Source organism: Alligator sinensis, unplaced genomic scaffold, assembly GCF_000455745.1.
Source record: "Alligator sinensis unplaced genomic scaffold, ASM45574v1 scaffold462_1, whole genome shotgun sequence".
NCBI classification, from domain to species: domain Eukaryota; kingdom Metazoa; phylum Chordata; order Crocodylia; family Alligatoridae; genus Alligator; species Alligator sinensis.
In genome coordinates, this window is record NW_005842741.1 from 601,843 (window position 1) to 612,453 (window position 10,611).

A 10,611-nucleotide genomic window follows, 5' to 3' on the forward strand; every position below is an offset into this window, starting at 1 on the left:
CTTGGGGCTATGATAGTCTGACTCGGACAGAGCTTTGGAGAGAGAGAAGGCTTTAGCAAGGGTGGTGATGAGCATTGGCAATGCGTAGGGGGTAATTGGTCGTGCACCCCCTGGAAGCACCAGCCACGAAAGTGCACTTCCAGTTTTGCCACTGGCTCGGTGATTGGCTGCTGGGGCACCTCCCCCGGTCAGTGATCGGTGGCTGGGGTACACCCCCCTGTCAGAGATCTGGTGCCCCCCTAGACTCAGGAGGCACCAGTCGCCCATGGTGATGAGGCATGGAGGAAGTGAGTTATATGTGGAGATGTGGTCCTGGACTGGTAGGGGTGAAGGGGATGATTTTTTCCTGTAACTGTTCTCTCATCTTTTCTTATACCCTTCCGGGTGCAACTACACAAGACATTTACAGTGCAATTGCCTAATTAACTACACAGTAAACATCTCAGCATCTACACGTGCATCCCTATTAGGGCACGTGAAACTAATAAACTCTGCAGCAGGGTAGTACTTGAAAATACAGGCAGTCCTCAGACTTACAACACAATTGGTTTCTGAAAACCACGTCTTAAGTCGAAACGTTGTAACTTGGAACCAATTTTCCCATAGGAAACAATGTTATAAATGGGGGATTGGTTCCTGAACCAAGGCCCGATACCCTATTTTCACCAAAAATAACCCACAATTTTGTACTCAATCAATTATAGATGAGTAATACAGCTACATTAATGTATTTATATTGTAAATAGCAATCATATTGATTTGGAAGGACATCTTTGAGGAGACTTTGCTGGACTTTTTGAAGGGCTCTTGGCTAGAGTCTTCTCAGGAGTCTTTACTGAAGGTTTTCTGGAGTCTTGTCTGCTTTCCTAAAGAAAGTGTCCAAGGAAGTTTGGACAGATGTTCTCCAGGGAGATGGATGACACAGCGAACTTGTTCACTGGCGTGGCTTAGCGTCAGATCAAGTGTTGTAAAGTCGAAACTGATGTCAGAAAGTTGAAACAGGGTGTCAATTTATAAATGTCGTAAGTGTGAAATGTTGTAACTCAAAACATTTTAAGTCGAGGACTGCATGTACAAGCATTACCCTGCTCTGGAGTTTTTTTGTGTACAGCTGTATAGCAGCAACTGAACTGATATAGCTGATGTTAGCATAGTGTGTAATAGTAGTGAAATGCAACCATATTAGTTTTGCCCTGTAAGTAGCTCGGAAACTTTGTTTTGTATTCTTTTGCTTGACATAAGTGAATGAATTCTGTATGCCATTTTCTGAATGAGTGTATGTGAATGGGTGAATAGTGAGATAATGGCATAGAGACAGGAAAAAGAAGATTTAACTGTTTATGTAAGCAACAAGGCGCCAAATGTAAGTTACCAGTCAGTAAACTTATTAATGGATGGCTGAAGAATCCCTTTGAGCCCCCTGGGGCACAAAGGAGATAACAAGGAGAAGGAATGCACACATCCTGCCAGATGGGCAGCAAGGACACTCCAAAGCTGAGATACCAACTTTGATGACCAAACTGACCTCGGGCTGAGATAAGCTGAAGAAGAATGAAGAACAACTGCAAAAAGAGAAGCTGGGTATGGAAAACCCCCAAAGCACTGAAACAAGGGATGCCAACCCCTATAAAAGAAGACTTTAAAAATGTCAAGTTGGGTGAGTCTCTCTCTCCACTGCTGTCCCGTCGGATCACAGGTGCGTCAGTTCACCCTGCTCCAAGCTGCTATCTCCAAGATCTTTCTCTCTCAATAAAGCCTGGACCAGCCACCCAGTGCCATTATTGAACAACTGCTGCTGGTAACTACAATGTCTGAATGGAATGGTTGTATTGTGTGTGTGTGTCTGTGTCTGTGTGTAATGATGTGCATAATAATTTGTGTGTGTCTATATGAGTGGTGTGTCCAAACCTCTATGTCTAATTCATGTAATCAATAAACATGGCATTTTGCCATATCCCCCTGGAATTTAAAGTAACAGCAGCACACATGTAGATGCTGACCCATTTGGCTAGGGCACAATGGTGCTTCAGTGTGAGGACTGGCTGCCGGCTAGCTCTGCACTAAAGCACCCTTGTGCCCCAGCCATGTGCAGACATGCTCCTGGCAGCAATAAGCTCTGGGGCAGGGGGTCAGGGGAGTCTGGGGTCAACATAGCATTAGCAAGCATGTGTACATGTGCCCTTCTTCTAGAACGTAAGGTCTGTTAAGCAGGGATGGGTCTCTTTATGTGTGCAACATGCCTGTCATCTTTGTGAGTACAGCAAAATAATTCAGTTCCACCCACTGGTGTTTTTACATTAGAAAGAGGTTACTTTTTATATGACTACAATTTTTATCAAAAATTGGGCACCTTACTCAGGATTAATACTCCCTCTCTCCTTTAATTCATATCTTCTTCAAGACCTGTGACAGGTGAGTTATACCACCATATAATTCCTTACTCTCACCTAGAATTAAGGCATAACTTATATGTACTTTCTGAATTTGGCCTTTTGTCTTTTCTTTCACAAACATATCACTATCTCACTAAAGTATACACCTTGATAACTTTATGCTTTTTTTGAGGTTTACCTTAACTTAAAATATGATTTCTCTCTCTCTCTCACAGTGCTTTCAGTTTGCAGTGTGTAATTTTGGTGTGACACTCTGCAGAAAACATAAGCAGCAAATTCACAATGCCAGGAAACTCCCTGGGCTTGCCAGCTCATTCTGTTGACTCATTGACAGCTTTTTTCTCCAAGGCATTATCTGATGGTGTCTCTGGGTGGCAATGTGCTAAAGGCAGAGAAAGGCTGAAATTCCAGTTATCAGTCATTCCCCATGTTCCATCACAGAATGCAAACATGCAATATAAAATAAAATGAGATACTGACGTACAGAGACACTGTCACGACTGATGAGGCCAAGTTATTAGATTAACAGCATTAACTCCTGCTAGACAGTTCTGCAGCTAATACTAAATAGCTTGTTTGCCAATGGCAGGAGAGCCATGAAAAAGTAAGCATCTATGCAAACAGATCTCTTTAAAGGTTGGGACCCCATAACCTTCAAACATGCTGACTTAACAAATGTGTTAAAGACTACCAATCAGGTAAAGGAATGAATTTTGAAGTCTGCATGCCCCTAATGTTTCTTTGGATTCTGCTCCCCTAACATGGGCCCAATAACAAGTGAGTTCACATTGCAAAAAAATTGTGGACAAGGAAGCTGTGTGGTAACTACTACTATTACTGTGACAGTGCAGAAAGGCAGTCCACAGACTCCCATTGTGGCAAAGGCTATGTAAACACACTGGAAGGTTGAGTCCTAGTTTTGTGGTACTTATGTCTAATTATGGGGTTTTCAACCTTTTTGGGTCAGTGTAACCCTGGCGGCTGGTCAAGGAGGAAGGAGTCCCCCAATGGCTGGTCAATGAGCAGGGGGAGGGGGAAGATCCCCCAGCGGCCGAGTATCCCCTGAGGCCTTTACAAGTACCCCCAGGGGTACTTGTACCCTTGGTTGTAAAACCCTGATCTAATTCTTGAACTGACAACACAGTTTAACAGGGTTCAGTGCACCATCAGGAATATACTGGATTATTCATTGCAGGACTGAGGCCTAAGAAGAGAAATGACATATGAAATGTAGGAGGATGGTCAGCACCATCAAACATGTATCAGTGTAAACTGCTGTTTAGTTTTTGGTTTGCATATTTTTTTCAGAAAAGCTTGACATTCTGAGGACCCAGTTCTCTCACCTACAATACAGTAGATGTTACTTCTGCACTATGGGAGAAGAATTTGGCACTAGAAATCTGCCGGCCCTCTGACTGTCTGATTGTACATCCTTGCTGAAGCAAGGTGCAACTTTAACAACTTAGCAATTAACACTTTGGGGCACTTGATTAGTAATTTGTCACTGGTAGTGACTTTCACTCTACTGCTGTACTTAGGGATGGGGGCAGAAGTTCTTTGCCCCTTTTTGTATGTGTACCTGTCATTATTTTTGGAACTGTACAATCAGCGTTATGAACAATTCAAATACTGTACTTGTTATAATAATACTTAGCACCTACATATCAGTATTCAGAGCATGGTAGAAACATGGACTAGTCATTTGTGAATAACTTTTTATTAAATGAGGTAAAAGTACATGGAAAGTGTACATGGAAATAACTAGTATTATACTCTGCTATTATTCTTTGACTAGCAAACTGCCCATCAAGAATGATGGGGGGACAGAGCCTGTATCTGGCCCCTGACCTTGGGTTGAGGCCAGGTGTGTTATGGACAGACAGACAGACAGACTAAGCCCTTTATAATATTAGATTATGTGACCCAAAGGGATTGTCTCAGAGTCTCTGTAACAGAGAAACTTTCATCATTTTCAAGAAAGATTATGTTTGAGTTTGAAATTAAGATACCTTCAAGCTCTGCTCTGACAATGCCTGTCAGAATATTGTAAAAACAGATCCACCAGTTAAGAGTCAAATCTTGTTCCCATGACTTTTCTGAGCATCTAAGATAGATAAGTAAATTCTACAGAAAGAAAATTATTCTGAATCACAGAATGTAATGCTAGAATACAGCTCTATTCAGTCTGGCCTCCTGCATAATTTAGGCCCTGGTACTTCTTTGATATAATTGGTGTTTGTACTAGAGCATGGCTTTAAGAAAAGCATCAAATATGGTTTATAAATAAGTCTGCCACAGTCCTTGGTAAGGTGTTCCAATGGTCAGTTATTTTTACCATGAAAAATCTGAGCTTGTTGCCTTGACTTGTTCCTGTCACAACCCAGTTAATCAGTGCCCATGCCACTAGCAAGAGGTACCATTCAAGTAGTCAACTAAGGGTTAAAAGAAATTCTTGCCAGAAACTCCTGAAACAAAATCCTGGCGGAGAGCTGTATATAATTTATGCCCATGTCACAACCAAGAAACGAAACTTAAGACTGGTCAGGGTGAAAGGGGATAGCCCTGCCATAAATCCCTGCAATTGGTCAAGAAACAAGCGTAAGCCCCTCATCATAACCTCATACGTAACAGGCAGAAAACCTAACCCACTACCTTGTAACCTGATAGCAACCTGAGAGCACAAAGAACTGCTGCTTGCCAGAAAATTAAAGATTCCACATAATGGTTCATCATTGGGTATCTCCGTCAGACACCTCTGTCTATAAATAGTTTAGCAGTTTCTGCCCTAGGCGGAGAACCCCGGAAAAATCTCTGAGGAGAGACCTGAGTCCATCACCAGAGTAGATTGACGGTCTGATCAGCTGTCAATACTCCCCGTCATCGTTAATTTTGACGTAGTAAAGCCCTGCAGGCTCAATAGGCCGTTCCCGGCACGCTTTGGTCATTGCTTGATATACGTTTGACTGTAATCGATGCAACTGTAACAGAAACAAAGGCTCAGCCTGCGTTGCATGTCACTATCTGGGCGACGTAAGTAAACAATGTCCTGTAACCAACACGCGTCTGTGCCTCGTTAATTTCACCCCATCCATCACTACCCGCCTGTCAGGTGAAAGTTTTACTGCACCGGTGGGGGGGGGGTCAGAAAGCAGCTGCCGGTGCTGCTCTGATCTCTGACAGTTCCCTTCAGAGGCAAGGGTATTTTTGGGGATCTCTTTTATTGGACCAACTATATAGCTGGGGAAGAGGTTTATCAAGCTTCTGGGCACAAAATACCCTTCTGCAGATCTGAGAAAGAAGCAGACACAGGCTAAGCTAAGTAACAATCCCTTTCTCCCAGCATAGTTTGTGTTTAACTCCATGTAAATGAAAGCAGTCATTTAAGGAATGGAGGGCAACTATGAAGTAGGAGTAAGAAGAGCTCAGAAGTAGCTTCAGAACAAGGGAACTGCAGTTGAATGGATAACTTAATTATGTAGAAGAACAAGACCATTCAAAAGGAAAAAGGACAATGTTCACATGCACTGAACAATGTTCACATGATCAGTCTGGTGGCATGCTGAATTGGTCTACAGCAGGGGTGTCAAAGGCTAGGGACAGACATTACACATAAACTGGTTTAAGTGATCAGAAACTGGTTTAAACCTGTAACAGAACAGATGTTTAGTGCACATAAACTAGTTGATTGCAAACCAGTATCAGACTTAACTGATTTGGGTCAAACCAGTTTATGCAATGTCTGCCCCAGACTCCTTCTTGGTTTAACTTAAACTAGAGTCCTCCAGGATCCCAGATGCTTTGCAGCCCTGGGCAGGGCTGTCTGTTCCAGAGAACAGGCTGGCCCCACCCCTCTGCTCCCTGGCTGGAGCTCCAGCAGAGACTGCAGGCACATCTGTCTGGCTTCCCCATGCTCAACCCAACCCCCGCATCATACCCTGCTCCCCTCTTCCATAGCATGGACCATAGCCAGCATGTGGTATGCAGGCTAATGCTGAGAGGTGTCTGTGTAAGGCAGACAGGACAGTGTCCACTTAAGGCTTTTTGGAGCTAATCAACAGGTAGCTGGTAATGTCTCTCCATTCCTTCCTTGGAAAAAAGTTGTTTAAGAAGAGCTTGAACTAATGAGAAAGGCTTTTGTTTTCTTGATGGGGTGCTAAATGCTGTGTTACTCTCAGTGTAACTCCCTGCTGTGTAACTAAATTCTGTGTAACTCCCTGCTGGCTCCCTTGCTGTTCAGGAGAAGCAAGGGTGGAGGGGGAACCCTTTCCTAATCAGAGTGTCCTGCTGGGGCCTGGCCATGACCCCCTTCAGCTCAGCACTATGGAAGGGAAGGGAGGGCTGCACTAGTCTAGCAGGGGCAGTACAGGATCCAGTGGTGGTAGAAACAGGGGCAGTGCAGGGTCTGGCAGCAATGGGGATGGGGGTGGTGCAGGGTCTAGCAGCAGCTGAAGTGCAGTGCCTGGTGGGGTCGGGGGTGCCAGGAGTATAGGGTTTGGTGCCAGTGAGCAGTGGAGACAAAAGTTTCACCTTCTGCTGCCTTCTGGTCATCTGCTGGGCTAGAGAGAGAAGCTCTGCAGGTCAAATCTGAGCTGTTGGCCATGTTTGACACCCCTAATCCAGAGTAATGCTTTTGGGTATTATGAAATGCTTCATGATTTTGTTAGCTTTCCAAAAATGAAGTACTAGCATAGGGTCAGGACAGCATATTTATTTTTTCAGGTGTTTAATAGCAGCTGGCACCTTCCAGTTAGTCACCTCTGTATAGCCATGCTTAATGATATTACTGTTTGTTTGTTTGTTTTTATTTTAATCCTGTGGAAGAATGGCACAAAGATTAGATTTCCCAAGACTCGTCAACTCTGTTTTCCTTATAGTGCAATAGGAAAGGATCACTGAGATCCAGCTTTGTTGGCAATTAGGTTAAATTTTACATTTAAATTGGCAATTTGCAGAGCACTGAGGCCTAGCACATATTAAAAATAATGCTTCATTAATGAAACTGTAAAAGTTAGTAATATCTGTCTTTAATGGTTGCCTTGTTAACAGGTATTTTTGCTGCTGGAGAATGTTAAGTGGAATCTGTTGATTTCCTGGACATCCATCACTACCTCACCTTTTCTCCCTGCCCCGTGTGGATATAAGGAAGGTGAAAACCGCTCTCTAAAGTGACTTTGTGATGGATATAATGCAAGCAACCTGGAGCTAGGAAGGAACTACTGGAGGAGACAGCTGTAGTGTGAAGTGAATTTTGTAGTGAATTTTTGTTAAGTACTGGCCTAATAAAACCAGGAAACTGGATGGGTAATACGTGCTGCATGGAATGTATTTGGGAGGAGTTTAGAAAAGGTAGTAATACCATGTTTCATTTACTTAATTGTCCAAAAGGCCAGCAAATTCCCTATTTTTTTTGTGGCTTTTCTCCTCTTACTGTTTCAAAAGCTTATTTCTCATGTCAAAACTTCACTGTATATTTTGTACTTGAATAGTGTGAGTCTTAACTGCAGCAATAATTTTTAAGCTTCTATTTGTTTCTTTCTTCTTTTTACCTTTGCCCAAATCAACCATCTGCAGCAAAAGGGAAATTAATTTTGCACATTCATTTAGTACTTTAGCACTTTTCTATTTCCAGCCAGTGAACAGTAAATGCATCTTGAAAATGTAACTTAATTTTCTCTAAAGTAGCTGACACCTAAACTTTGTAGTAGGCATAAGACAAGGAAAAGAACAAATTTGTAAGTATGTCATTCAAGAAAATGATCCTGCTCCTGTTGATTTTTTCCCATTGATTAAATTAAAAGTAGAACCAGGCTTAGAATTTACAATTCTTGGAAGGATAACAATAAATTAATTTAGCTGAAAACACTTGAATACAGCAGGATAAAAAAATAATCTCCACTGCATGTGAGCTAATTTAAGCATGTGTAATCCGTTGTGTTTAACTGTTGCTTCCCTGAAGTGACTGTGCTTTTGTTTATGAACTATTGTGCAATGGCCATATAGCTAGATTTAAAACAGAACAAAACTTTACACCCTCCTCCTTTAGCTTTGCCATCTTCCTAGTTTTCTAGTGGTACTTATCTATCACAGCTGCCTTCACAACATTTTTTTTACTCGCATAAAAATCCTTTCCCCCGCAGAATCTTGACAGTTTCTTTCAGGAAAATAGAAAACTAACATAACTCTCTACCACCAGGCTCCTTTTCTCCATGATGTGCTCTTCTTCCTCCTCTCCTTTTACAAAACATTAAACTTTCCTCCTCAAACATCTCTCTCTGTCCTACTAACCCTCATACTCTTATTTTTTTAACTGCTGATTTTTCTCTTCCTTTCCAAACTCATTGAATGTGCCATCCACAGACTTTGTCTTAGAGGGTACAGGCAGAAGTACAGCTCCCAGTTGTAACTCCAGAACAATTTTTGCAAAGATTTCTGAGTTACAACTGTGTAAGTTCCAAGGAAGTGTGATATGCCATAACTAATGGTGTGTGATTTGTGGGGATTTTCTTTTTGTACTGCAGGAAATCTTCACGTGGTTTCCAGTGGCTCTTTCAAAAGCGTGATCTATGTCTCTAGAGGAGTGTCCTTGTTGGCTGAAGGCCATTTTGAGATTTGTGAGGTGGTGGTCACATCCTCTCACACTTTGAGCTCCTCTCATTCCTGTTTTCCTGATCTCCAACTATTTCCTTTTTCACTGACAGCCTCTTTTCCGCCTTGCATTCTATCACTGTAATGTCTCCCTTTAGCCTTTCCCACCGCTGCTTTCTTCCCCCTCCCCTCTCTGCTTTACCTTTTCTTTCTAATTTCTACCTATTTACATTCTCACTGACATCCTGCCACACTTTTAGCTTCTCTCATTCCTTGGAGTCTCAGAACAGCAGAAACTCCCTGTGCCTAAAAAAGGGCACCCAAAAGCTTGCCAAGAACTTTTTTCCAGCTACTCAGTTGGTCTAATGAAAGATATCACATTTACTCAAATAACCTTGCATGCTCTCGGCAGAAACGTCTTATCCTTATCTTTAAAATATTTCATGTTTTTCCTCAACCCTACCTAGATGACCTTTTGCCTGATCACCTGGTCAGCTCCTGTTTTACCCCCCATTACTCACCTTTTCTGAAGATAACATGGACTATTGTGATCTGATTATAGCTAGGCAGGCAACAACTTGTTGCCATTGCCCCCATTGCATCATTTTTACGCATATGTGATTGCTTTTTAAAAAAAATCTGGTCTTCCTATTCCCATATCCTGAGCTGCTTGTCTTTTCTGTAGATTATAGAATTTATGAGACAGGGAATATGATTTTCTGTATATTTGCAAATCTTAGCAAAAATGGAGCTCCAATAGAAATGTTAACAATTCTGTTGGAGCTCCATTTCGCTAAGATTTGCAAACATACAGAAAATTATATTCCCTGCCTCATAAATTTTAGTGTCCCTGGACCTTCAATTAGATGTCACACAATTTACAACTATGTACACTTTATTTACAAAGGTTAAGGAAAAGGAAACTACTTGATACACAACTGATAAACAGTCAGAAACTTATTCACACCCTCAGTTAACATTGTACACAATGATGGCCTCAGATGATCGTTGTGCACAGGTAGCCTAAACCCATATATATTTGTAACCATAGGCAATGCATAGGGGGGATATAGGGGGCACGGGTCCCCCCAAGATTGGCCACTTCTGACGCTGCCGCCGACATCTCTAGGTGGTTCCCGCTCGCCAAGCCCCCCCCCGCCACCGCCACCGCCACATTCAGCTGCAAGCAGTCCCTGTTCAGCCCGCCCTCACTGCTGAAGTCACTGTGGCTGCCTGTGGGCGGTCCCTGCTCAGCCTACCCTCGCTGACAATGTTACTGTGGCTGCCTGCAAGAGGTCTCCGCTCAACCTGTTCTTGCCACCGATATCACTGGGGCCAACTGCGGGCAGTCCCTGCTTGCTGCTGCCATGCCCCTGCCACCAACAAGATATGTGTGGTATATGAGTAAATAAGGTACTTTCCACATACGGCATGTGCAACAAATGGAATTCCCTGAACTTTTGTCAGCTACTGAGTGGCATTAAAGGATTACATCTGTTAGCAACATAAGTGACAAAGACAAGTCTCCCCTACAAGCAAACCATCTGCAACATATGGTTATTTTATATTATGCAGTTGTCTTATGCTGAGCTGCAGTAAATGAGTGGGAAGGTACAGACACTCTTCAGATGCT